This window comes from Pleurodeles waltl, chromosome 9 (genome assembly GCF_031143425.1).
Source record: "Pleurodeles waltl isolate 20211129_DDA chromosome 9, aPleWal1.hap1.20221129, whole genome shotgun sequence".
Taxonomy (NCBI): domain Eukaryota; kingdom Metazoa; phylum Chordata; class Amphibia; order Caudata; family Salamandridae; genus Pleurodeles; species Pleurodeles waltl.
The window spans coordinates 466,690,925-466,702,957 of record NC_090448.1 but is presented as its reverse complement, the minus strand read 5'-3'; positions in this window follow the sequence as shown (position 1 = coordinate 466,702,957).

Here is a 12,033-nt window from a genome sequence, read left to right as displayed (position 1 = left end):
TGGACTCGTAATACGGTAGGTGGTATATCCGCCACTTTTGGGACGGTTTAACACCGTCCTCCAAAGTTAGAATCAGGCCCAATGTCTCTTTGAAGCCTTGTATTACGGATCGGTCAAGGATTAAGCTCTCCACAAACTCCTGCACATCTGTTTTTTCATCCACACCTGCATACATTTCAAACACCTTCTTTAGCTGTTTGATCTATATGTGTTAGGGTTTGTACACAGCAAAGAGCATGCCCCCTCTCACTGCACTAGTGGGTTCTGTAATAGCTCCCTTTTAAACTTACTATTCAAAGCCTTTCTTGTTATCTCACCTTCCCCCCCCCCTAGGCTTCTGTGTATGTTGTTTAATGTGCTGTTTTGTTTACACATTGGGCCTTGCTTTTACCAAGGCTTCTTTAAAACACTCCTCCCTAGGCCATGTGTTAATCCAACTCATTTGCATAATAACTGAAACTCTGCACACCTTTCAAGAACATGTGCAGCATGTGAGGACCACACCCAGCTCTTCAAACCACACCCAGCTCTGCACACCTTCCAAGAACATGTGCAGCATGTGAGGACCACACCCAGCCCTTCAAACCACACCCAGCTCTTCGAACCACACCCAGCCCTGTCTATAAAAGGCATCCCCCGAGCCTCACCCAGTGCTTGTGCTCGTCTACCTCCCGCTTACCTGAGAACAGATCCCTCGGCGCTGGCACTCCTGCTCTTTACAGACTTTCTTTGACTTCAATTGGCGCAGCTGCTGGCTCTTCCTTCTTCCGGTTTCCGGTTCCTCCTTGCCTCAGCCTCTCTCCTACGAGTAACCTGCAAAAGAGAAAGAAGACAAGGTTAGACTGATCAGTATCTCTTGCCAGCAACAAGTAAGTGCAAAACTTTTTATTACCTGAGGGAGCTTTGACGGCAATTTCTGGATTCGTGTATAGACAGTTTGAGGCGAAGTGCCTTCCACGAGCATTGTGATTAAGGCTCTTTGTTGCAGGATTATTTTGCAGGACTTTGTGAAGCGGACATTGTTTTTTTTCATGGAACTTTTGGGAATCGAACAGTGGAAACCATTGACAGCAAGGAAAACAGTAAATCAAGGACTTGCACAAATTACATGCTGTATTTTGATGTAAAAGTACAGTATTTGTTTTATAAAAGATTCTGGAAATATGCGAAAAGTGAGTCTGCTATTGGGAATTTAGGCTTTAGTTATATTATGATGAATGTTTGATATTGGTAATTCTGATAACGGTATTTGTTTAATTTTTTAGAAGCTTAACAGTAATAGAAAACACATCCCAGAGCAGTAACACATTCCAAACCTGGAAACTAGAGACCAGGATCCAAGAGGTACTTTTAGAAGAGAATTTCCAATAAATAAAGGGATAGTCAGGAACCCATTTAGGAATAGGTTGCACTTATCTGTTCTTTGTTTATGTTTCATTAGGCACCAGTTTCTACAGAAGTCAGAAAGGGCCGCAGATTTGTGCAGCACTTCAACAGTGGAAACGCAAGAACGGTGTTGTCTCTCTTTTTTTTATTTTATCCACTTCCCCCCTTCCCTTGAGCTTCTGTTCTTAGTGCACTGTTTTAAAAACTAGTGTGCTGGAACAAGCAGTTTCAGGGTGGGGTCGGATTGTCTTCAACCTCCATCAGAACTGAACAAGAACTCAGGTGAGCTGGGCTTTGACAATATGCACCAATGGGATAGCTTGACCCATGGTACAGGCCTCTTTGCTGACTTTCTGGGGAAAAATCTCAAAGGAAAGCAGCATCCCTGCCAGCCATTTGACCAGGCCCCATTGGTCCATCTCAATGATCATGCCTTTCACAGTTGCATCCCCTCTTGGCATGACATATTAATTCATCGGTCTGTACTGCTCACACAGACGTTGTAACATGTAATAAGCAGAATTCCCACATGTTGGCAACGTCTGTATAAAGGCTTTAACTGGCATTCTATTATCACGCTGGATATTCTTCAACAGCTTGAGGGCTTTAAAACAATGGCTAAAATGAGTGCAAATTCTTCTGCATGTGGACAGTAAGTTACTGACTTAAGGTTCTTTTTTGAGGAAGTCCGGTACAATAATGTTTGTGCAGTACGCCAAACACAGGACCCTGAAATAGCCACCATCTGACCATTATCAGCCATTCAAAGACCTTGTTGTTAAAGTCATCCAGTATGTTTGCAGCTGTATGGGATTTCTCCATGGCGAATATAGCTACTGTTGCATACTTCTGAGCACCATTAAAAAATTCAGCTGTGTCAACAAATGCAGATATAATTTCTCTAACCCCCACAAAAGAGATCCAATGTGCAGTGATGTGCACGTAATCAGTGGCTTGGCAACTGGCCCACATGTTTGTCGTCAGATGAGTTGTCTGGACAGCACTCTGCTGCAACGCTTGTCCAACCAATTTCAGCACATCATGATGTAGTGCTGGAACAGCAACTCTAGCAAAATAGGTCTGGCCGGGAACCTCCATTTCGGGCAGATAGCTGCCACAAATTCTAGAAAATCAACTTCTTCCACAAAAGAATAAGGGAGGAGGTCAAATGCTAACATTTTAGCCAGCTCCCATTGTACAAAAGTGACGTTGGGAGGTTGAGTGCGTACTGCCCGTCCTGCCTAAACATGGCAGTAATAGTAGCTTGGATTTTTTTTATTTGTTGGTGCCACTGTTTCAGGAGACTTAGAAGGTGGTGGTAGGCTCAATGTGCATCTCAGGGGGGCAGCCACTGTAGGTTCTTGCCTTGATGTTTCCACCTGATTCTGAGTCTTTGTGTCCCATTGCGATGTTGCTGACGTGGGCGACGATACTACTGCACTGCTGGGACAGGGCTGATTTGTGTAGCAAAAATGTCACCCTCTTCTTCACCTTCCACCATGATCCGATCAGATTCCCTGCTTTCAACACCTCTTGTAGGCTTTTCCTTTTGGCTGCTAAGGTGCGCCTCCCAGTGGATCGCGTGGTGTTTTCTCAAATGGGTTGTTTGGACTCTGGTTCCGTAGTTTGAACCAAGCTTACCACGACTAACACTTGCTCGGCAAATGGAGCATATGGCAAAGTTTGGCTCCTTGTCACTAACCGTAAAGATGTCCCAAACTTGGGAGGTCAACTTTCTAAAACTGGTGCCACTGCCAATGTCTGAAGAAGTGGTGGTAGGTGGATGTTGGTTTGATGACATTTGCCTCTCTGCAGTGCCTTCTTGAACTGAGATGGGTGTGGATGTAGGTCACATCTGGGGCCTTGTAAATATGGAAGCTGGTGGAGGTGATGATATCGCTGCTACAGCTCTTGAGCAGATTGAGAAGATGGGGTAATGTTTGACTCCACTGGGGCTGGGCTAACATCCATTTGTGACTGGGTCATCGTCAGACTCATCATCCTCCTCTTCTTCATCCATAGCTCTAAGGCTTTCAGGGACCTTTCTTTTCACTCCTTGCCTATTCTGGTATGTCTCAGACTGAGGTGGCATCCAAGTGGAGTCTTGATCATCAGAAGAGGGGCTTGAGGAAGAAGATGGTGGGGATCTGGAAGACAGTGGATCTTGTGAAAGAGGGGCTTCTTCGGCTTCCCCTGCATGAAGCTCAACATCCTGATGTCCTCCTATTTTGGGAGGAACTACTATTGGTGGCTGTGGCTGTCGTTGTTCACTGGCCTGAGTTTCCGGCAACGATTGGTTACTACTTTGAGAAAGAGGTAAGTCCCATTCAACCTCACTGCTCGTCAGCATTCCTGTGATTAGAGAGGCTGCTTCTGTGCCAGACATGGGTTTGGGCCTACTTTGGAATAGGGCTGCTAATTTGGGAGTGGAGCTCCCATCTTTCTCCCCAGAGGTTGGTGCAGCAGGCAGGCGACTTTGCCCAAAAAAGGTCTTGGGCGACATACCAGTGGTTGGAAGCTCCTTATTATCACCGGCCGCTTTCTTGGTAGCAGCTTTCTTTGGGGCCATCTTGAAACTGTCAGTTGGCAGTAGCACTTAGCTTCAGCAGCTGAAGAGATGTCTGTGTGGCCGTGAGTGTGGTCATATGTCACGTTGACCAACTGTGGGTGATGTTGCTTTCTCTTCGTGCTCCTAAAAGCAAATATGCAAGAAGAATCAGTGAAACGTGGCATTGTTGTTGCAGTTGCATTAGTAGTAGAAACAAAGAATATCATAGAATGGTTACTTAAATAAAAGTATAAATAGTTGTGAAATACAGAGTATCCGTTCGTAAAAACAACACACCAACATTAACATTAGCATGTACAGTCATGAAGGATAAAAAAAGAGCAACAACTACAACATACAGAATGAAACTGTTAGCTTTATCTCTTTGCATCAAGTTGGCATGTGGCACTCAGGGAGGTGCTGGTGACAAATGGAATAATAATATTCCTTGAATAATGTAGTGTTATGTAGTGTAGTACAACTGTATGCCTATGGTTAACGGGGAAAATTGAAAAAAAAAAAAAACGTTTTAAAAAAGAAAAAAATATATATATATATGTAAAAAAAACAAAAAGCATGAAAAAAGTTTAAAAAAATAAATATTATTAATAGACTGATATTATAGAATTAAATAAAATATAGGTTGGGAAAAAAACTAGAAGAAAATGATAAAAATGTTTTCAAATAGATTGCAATTGCTGATGTACTAGTGGAAGGGGAAAGCATGAAAAACCACAGGGATTTGGAAAGCAAGGTGAGGTGGAGGTGAAAAATGCAAAAACTGTATATAATAAAATATTAAAAACTGTTCATACAGTACATTTAGTAATAAGCATTATTGATCTAGTATGCCTGAATAAACACACAAAATGGCCACCAGAAACATGGTCAAAAAACAGCCAGCAAGGAGGCATGGCCACAGTCACAGCCACAAAGAGGAACACGTGCAGCCTGAAAGAACACTGGCTGCCTACACTAAATGGCCCCCAACCACATGGTTAAACAACAACAAGCAAAGAGGCATTGCCACTACAACAAAGAAGAACACATGCAGGCCTAAAGCACACTGGCTGCCTACACAAAATGGCCGCCAGGAACATGGTCAAATAACAACCTGCAAGGAGACATGGCCACCACAACAAAGAAGAACACATGCAGCCAAAAGCACACTGGCTACCTACACAAAAGGGCCACCAGCCACATGATCAAACAACAACCAGCAACAAGACATGGCCAGCACAACAACGAAGAACACATGCAGCCCGCAACCACACAGCTGTCTACACAAAATGGCCACCAGCACATGGTCAAACATTAACCAGCAAGGAGGCATGGGAACACATGCAGAACTACTGGCTGCCTAAACAAAATGGCCATCAGCCACATCAAACAACAAGCAGGATGAATAGAAAACAAAAAACACACATAGGTATAGGATTATATTTTTGACAATGTAAAAAGGGCCCCTGGCTGCATGACAGAGGGAACAAAGACAAATGGTGGCCTATGACAAACACTCTCACGCACTGGCCAGACAAAGTAGGCATTGGTACAGGAGAAAAAAACAGCATTAGGTCAGTATTAGTAATTTCAAAAACTAAAATTAAAGGGGCTGAAAAATTTAACAACACACATCAAACAAGGGCATAAAGTACCATATAACCCCCCCATACACTGTTTGCAGAAACAAATGTGAAATACCACCAAACAACATTTTGTTATCTTTAATCCAATGCCATCTATGGTGTTTCAGTTCCACAGACACCACAATGCACCCATGACTGGTACTGGGCCTACAGCTAGATGGCTTATTACATTAGCAGGCTAGGCCACTTTACATTAACATTCAATTTAGTGAATATTGGAAACTTACAAAACAAAACATGGGGCAAATGTAGTGCACTGTTAAACATTTTTTCTTTGTAGAACAAAAATTACAATTAAAAATATCAACAGGCCACAAATGGAGGCCACCCACCAACGTACATTTTTTTTAAATGAATAAAAGTACAGATAAATCCTGGGGCATGCCCCCATCAAACAAACATGTTGTACAACACCCTTGTTCAACTGTTTTTAACTTACTTGTTTAAACTCAAATGCAACAGTCCTTAAATCCCATTATATTCCCAGGAGACAGAGAAAGTGATCCTTCCAGCTCGAAATCCAAGTGAAAAGGGACCAGGAGATGGACAAAGCAGTAGGAGGAGCTTTCCGACAGGAACAGGAAGTTGGAGTCTCTGGGGCATTTCCTGTTGGTGGGAAAAAAATAAAAAATGTACTCCTCGCAAAACAATATCAACGCGAACGGTCAATTTGAGAAGATTTTTCACTCGAAGCTGTAGATTTTAGCTGCTTCAGCTTCGCCAGGTTGCAGCAGCAGGAAATTGCGCTCACTCATTCTCACCAATGTAAAAAAAAGATGCGCCGGAAGTCGCTGATGTGGCGATAACTCTCTCAAGTGGGTAAAAAATCTCATATGTGATTGCGAGAGAGCAGAAGTCTTTCTTCTCACATCTCATGCACACGAAATGACCGAAAGCACGCCAATGGGGAAAAACAGAAAAAACTCTGCTATGGTGGGGAGTGCAGAGTCTAACTCTACATTCTTCGCAAAACACAGAGTTGCCGAATCTGCAAACTCTGCCAGTGGAGCGAAGTTTTTTGTCCAGGTGTAGTCCAGTGGAGGTCAAGTTGAAACTGGTCAGGTGGGCTTTTTAAGGGAAGATCGCTTCTTGCAGCTTTTGGGTGCCTGTAGCTTACCTGAAAGTCAGCCAAGTGACCCTTAGAATTCACTTTTCAGTCTTGGAGTGTTTTATCGGTTAGCCTCAGGGAGGTCTTTCTCAAAACATTTTGCCTTCACCTTCTTCTATTTTTGCTGATCTCGTATTTTCCAGGGCTTAGGACTCTGTGCATTTCACCTCTGCAAACCAGTGTTAAAGTGCAATGCTAACTTCTCAAAACATAGTAACATTGCCTTATCCTTAATTGGTTGATTTAATTTACATATAAGTCTCTAGTAAAGTGGTACTACATGTATCCAGGGCCTGTAAATAAAATGCTACCAGTGGGTCTGCAGAACATATCGTGCCATCTTCCTAAGCAGCCCTTTAAAATGACTCAGGCATGTCAATGCACCCTTTGTGTGAGGTTTTAAATTGCCATTTGATCTGGCACAATAAACCTTTTGCCAGGCCCAAACCTTTCTTTTTACTACATATAAGTCACCTCTTGGGTAGGCCCTAAACAGCCCTCAGAGCAGGCTGCAATGTATTTAAAAAATATGTCATGTAATTTGAGTCTTGCATGTCCATGTAGTGAACAGTTCTTAAAATAATTATTTACTATTGCAAGGTCAACCTCTCACATAGGATAACATTGGAGTTTTTTGTTACATTAATTAAAATGTAACTTCCAAAGGAGAATAGGTAACCAGTTCTGAGTTCATAGTGAAGTCAGTTTTTAAATTACAGTGTTGAAAATGACACTTTTAGAAAGTTGGGATTTTCCTGCCATACCCATTTAGTATCTGCAGACTATCTCTGACTGGGAGTAATTGGCAGTTGGGCTTTGCACATTCCTCTTAGGCAGCCACACACTGTAGAGAGCATAGGCAGACCTGGATGGGCCATCACTGGCAGGGTAGGAATGTGTGCTGGGTACAGCTCTTTACACTTCAATAGGCTGTCTCTTGCCCCCCCACAAAGGGCTGTATACTCTCTGGAGTTATTCTGGAGCCAGGGCACTGGAAGCAGGAAGCATGTGGACTTCAGAGGAAAACCTCTAAAAGCTTCTCCTACTTTAAAGGAAGGTCCAGGTATAACTATTCAGTATACTTCTAGGCCTGTGGATATTCTGCCAGAAAGAAGGGCTGCTGGGCTGCAGAAAAGACTGTCACTATGCTGGACTGCTGCTCTAAAGGACTACTGCCCTGCTGTGCTGACTTGCTGCCTGCTGCCCGCTTGCCTGGGTGAGAAGGACTGGACCTGTATCTATTGAACTGAGGACCCCAGAGTGACTCCAAGGGTCAGTTGGCTGCCCTTCTGACTAAAGCCTCAGAGGCAGAAGGCTCCAACAACCTTGAACCTAGTACCTGACCTCTGCCATACCTTACTGTTGCCACACCGGTCCTGGACATGTGGAAGTGGGCCTGGAGGTGTTCTACTAGCCCATCTTTGGAACCAGCAGAACCAATGCATCTCCTCTACTGCACAGCACAACCTCGAGCAAAACTGATGCATCACCTCTGTTGCGAGGATTCTCTCAGTGCAAGGACTTTCCATCAACCTCACAGCCCGCATTGGAATCGTCGCTTTGTGAAGCTTACTTGACGCATGCCCTCGCATCACAAATTTCTCATCACACAGCCTCCTCAACAATGCAGGTTCTTGCACTGCAGCCTCACAGCTCCTCTGAACGGATGCATCTCTTTGACTGCACAATGCCAGACTTCGCATGGAAAACCCTCGTCAGCTTGATCTTTAACAATAAAGCAAGACCTCACATTGCAGCATGGAAACTCATCAGAACCAAAGCATTGCCTTGACTGCATGATGCGGGGCCTCGCGACAATATCAATTTGTTACTGCATTTGCCTGTCAAAATATTTTCTGGGAGATTAACTGTACCACTAATTTATTTTTGTTATCTTCTTTATTTCTAACATCAGCACCGAAGGGCAGAAAGAGGGCATTGGAGGGACAGTCCAAGGCTGCCAACAGTGCCGTGGCAGGTGGAGTACCACCGTCACCACTAGTGCTGACAGTTCTGCTGGCCACAGTAAGTTCTCCTTTCAATATTATTTATTTCCCTAACTTTCAACTCAACCTATGTAGAATCATTTTCCTTGTTTTTTTATAGCTGTGACTGTTTTCTTAAACTCCTCTTCATTCTATTTAACGTTTGCTAATTCTTGTTATTCCTGCATTATCCTATATTTCATGTTTCTGTAGCTGGCTGACTTCCTGTCTGTACTAATCTGTAGCTTTCTTCTGCTTTGTTATTAAGCTTTCCCTCTCCCCTACCTTATATGTCCTGGGACTGGCACTGTAAGACTAAGAGACTAGATTAGGTGCTCTACTGTGAGGACTGCAGAGTTTGCTGACCCAAGCAATCTATTCTATGCTTGTTTGTTGAGAAGGCTTTCTTTTTCTTTCTCATTCTCAAACAATAAAACAATGTGAGAGTAGCTATTGTGATGTTGACACCGCCCAATGTTGTGTTGTATGTATTAGTCAATATGCCAGCAGTTTTAATGACAGTGCATCATGGAAGGAAAGTAGAATGAGGACCGTCCCATTGCATTTGCCAACAAAAGCCATGTCCTTCATTGACCAGTTTATTCTACCCCTTCACTGTACTTCAAATGAATCACAGTCATCATATCTCTGCCCCTCCATTACAAAAAGTTTTTGGTTGGCTTGACTTCCTGGCTTTTCTAACATTGTCAATTAAAGTAATGCCCAAAGTGACATTTTCAAAAGAAGAGAAGATAATCAAACTGTAGTGATGTATTGCAACTGTATTTTGTGAAACAAAATAATAAGAAGAGACGTATTTGGCATCTAAAATGTACAATGTTTTTTTCTAGCTGCACATACCACCAGTGCCAGGCCCAGCACCAGGGCTCCAGATACAGGGTTTTAAGGGGAGTCCCTGGAGCAGCCTTGATGGGCCGTGATAAGTCACATTTCTTGTTTTTTTTGACAATTACTAGTATACTCACTGTATTTGTTAAGCAAGGCATATCCCACCAATCATCAATCATTACTTCCCTGCCCACGGCATTTCGTGACCCATGATCTAACTACAGCATGGTTCAATTCGGCACTGCAGTGTTGGCTGTGTGATATGCGTCTCCTTCAGTTAATGTAGAATTTACAAAGTTTTCAATGCTTTGAAAACTGAAACAAAAACAAACATGTTTTCCTTCCCTCCCAATACCCACTCAGTCACCTCCTAGTACTTCACTTCTCTATACTTTCCTAGGTTCTGTCGCAGCCTACCAACAAATTGGAAAATCCATTCTTGGCATGTGCCACATTTTGTTCGCCAAGTGCTTTATATATTTAATAGCATCCATAATGCATTTACAACTGTTCAAGTTTTTCCCTTTTGACATTTGTCAACTTTCACCTACAGTGACTGACTAAGCCAAACCTTAGGCACATGATGATCAGTGACACCCCACTATTCTATAGGAAAATATCTACCTACCCGGCCTTTTAACTCTAACTACCCTGCAGTAGTGTAAGTCAAGTTTGCTTTCCTTCTGCCAAACAAATGTGTTTGTTTGAAATCATTTGTGTTTGAGACCAGGAAGCAAAGTGGGATTAAGTGTGTCTGATTTTGTGTTTCGCAGATGGGATACTCTGTAACAAATGCATCAAATAAAATCTATATATCCCGTTCCTTTGCCTGTACTGCAGTGCATCGTTTTTCCCACCATCTGCTTACAGCAGACAGGATATTTATAATATGCATGTTATACGTGACATTTGTGATGAATTTCATTCATGTGCTTCTTTGGAGTCAAGGTAGAATTGAAAGGCATTTGGAGGAGAGTAGGGCCATTGGAATAAAAGTAGCATAATTGTCCATTGCAACTGCAGACTGCAGAGAGTAGCAAAGCAGTACTTGATGTACTAGCTACCATGCCTCCATTGATTTAGCACGAAAACAGCATATTTGTACACCATAGTGGATGATGTTCTACTCATTAACAAGAGTTATTTTTCTTTTTTCACACAAAGTATTTGTGTGGTTTCTTAGGAAATGCTTTACAAGAAATTTTTTTTTTTTTATCTGGTGTTATGCTGCCTCAATTCCTTTCAGCCACGCAGTGCTTTTATGTGAAGCATGTGTCCCTGTGACTCTCCTGATCCCATGAAAAAGTCCAATGGCCCTAGGGGCCCAGCAATGTACTGCTACTGTGCCACTATATAACTAGCTACTCCTGCAGGTATACCACCACAACCAACGTGGCAGGAGATAGCAGCCAAGCTGCAGCAGCAGAGGTTGGAAGCTACCCGGGCGGAGTATCAAAGCATGGACGAGGTGGGTGAGACACATGCCCCTGCCCCAGGGTCCAGTTCATCCAGCTATCCGCCTGCATCTCCATCCTCCAGGCCACATCAATGCCAGCACCACCAGCAACTGGTAGCTGCCAATGCCCATAGCTCCTTGAACTGCCTGTTACATCGCATCGTGTTGCATGAGCTGACAAACCTCGAGGACCAACTACAAGAACTGCAGACCCTCATAGAAAATGCTCTCTTCTGAGCACTTTTTTTATTTTTTGTTTTGGTGGGAGGGAGTTTTGTTGCGGGTGGAGAGGGTGAAAACTGTGCAGGGCAATTTTCTTTGGACTTTGTTTTGAACTTTTACTTGGGCATTTACTTTTGGACATTGTTTGGGGTGACATTATTTGGGGAGAGGAGTGGGCCTATTATGGGTGTAGAGGCGGGTTTACTTTTGTTGTTTGTTGTTATTGAGTAAAGGGAATATTTTCTATCATACTTTGTGTCTGACGAAGTTTGTTTGTGTTTTACTTTAACTTTGCACTGATGCATTTTCGCATAGCGTGTTTTTTAAATACTTCTCAAAGTGCATACCAGTTAGGTATAGTTAGTTATACCCTTCTCCTACTTCCCTCTGTAGCTATATTGACACTTGGGGGGGTATGCTGCCATTTTCTACATTGTATACAGCAACCTAGATGAACAATTAACTTACCTGCAGTAGAAGTTAGTTACTTACTAACTAAACTAGTTTGGCTCACTTCATAGCTCTCATACCTAGATGAAACAATGACTGCTACCTCTCTCAATCTTGCAAAACTTTACTGGAGGGTTTCCTAATCTCCCTTCTTAATGGTGGTGGCAGTGCTTTAACAGAGAAGGCATCACAAGCAAGGACCCACTCACACCTAGGTGAGCTTCAACTGTAGGATTAATGAAAAGCATTATCCATCACAAGCAATTACATTGAAAGAAAAACACAGAGTTAATGGGTTATATATTTATATCATAGCTTTGGAAAGACTGAGACCAAACTGCTACCACCATGATAGAACAACGAATACCAGATATTATAACAAA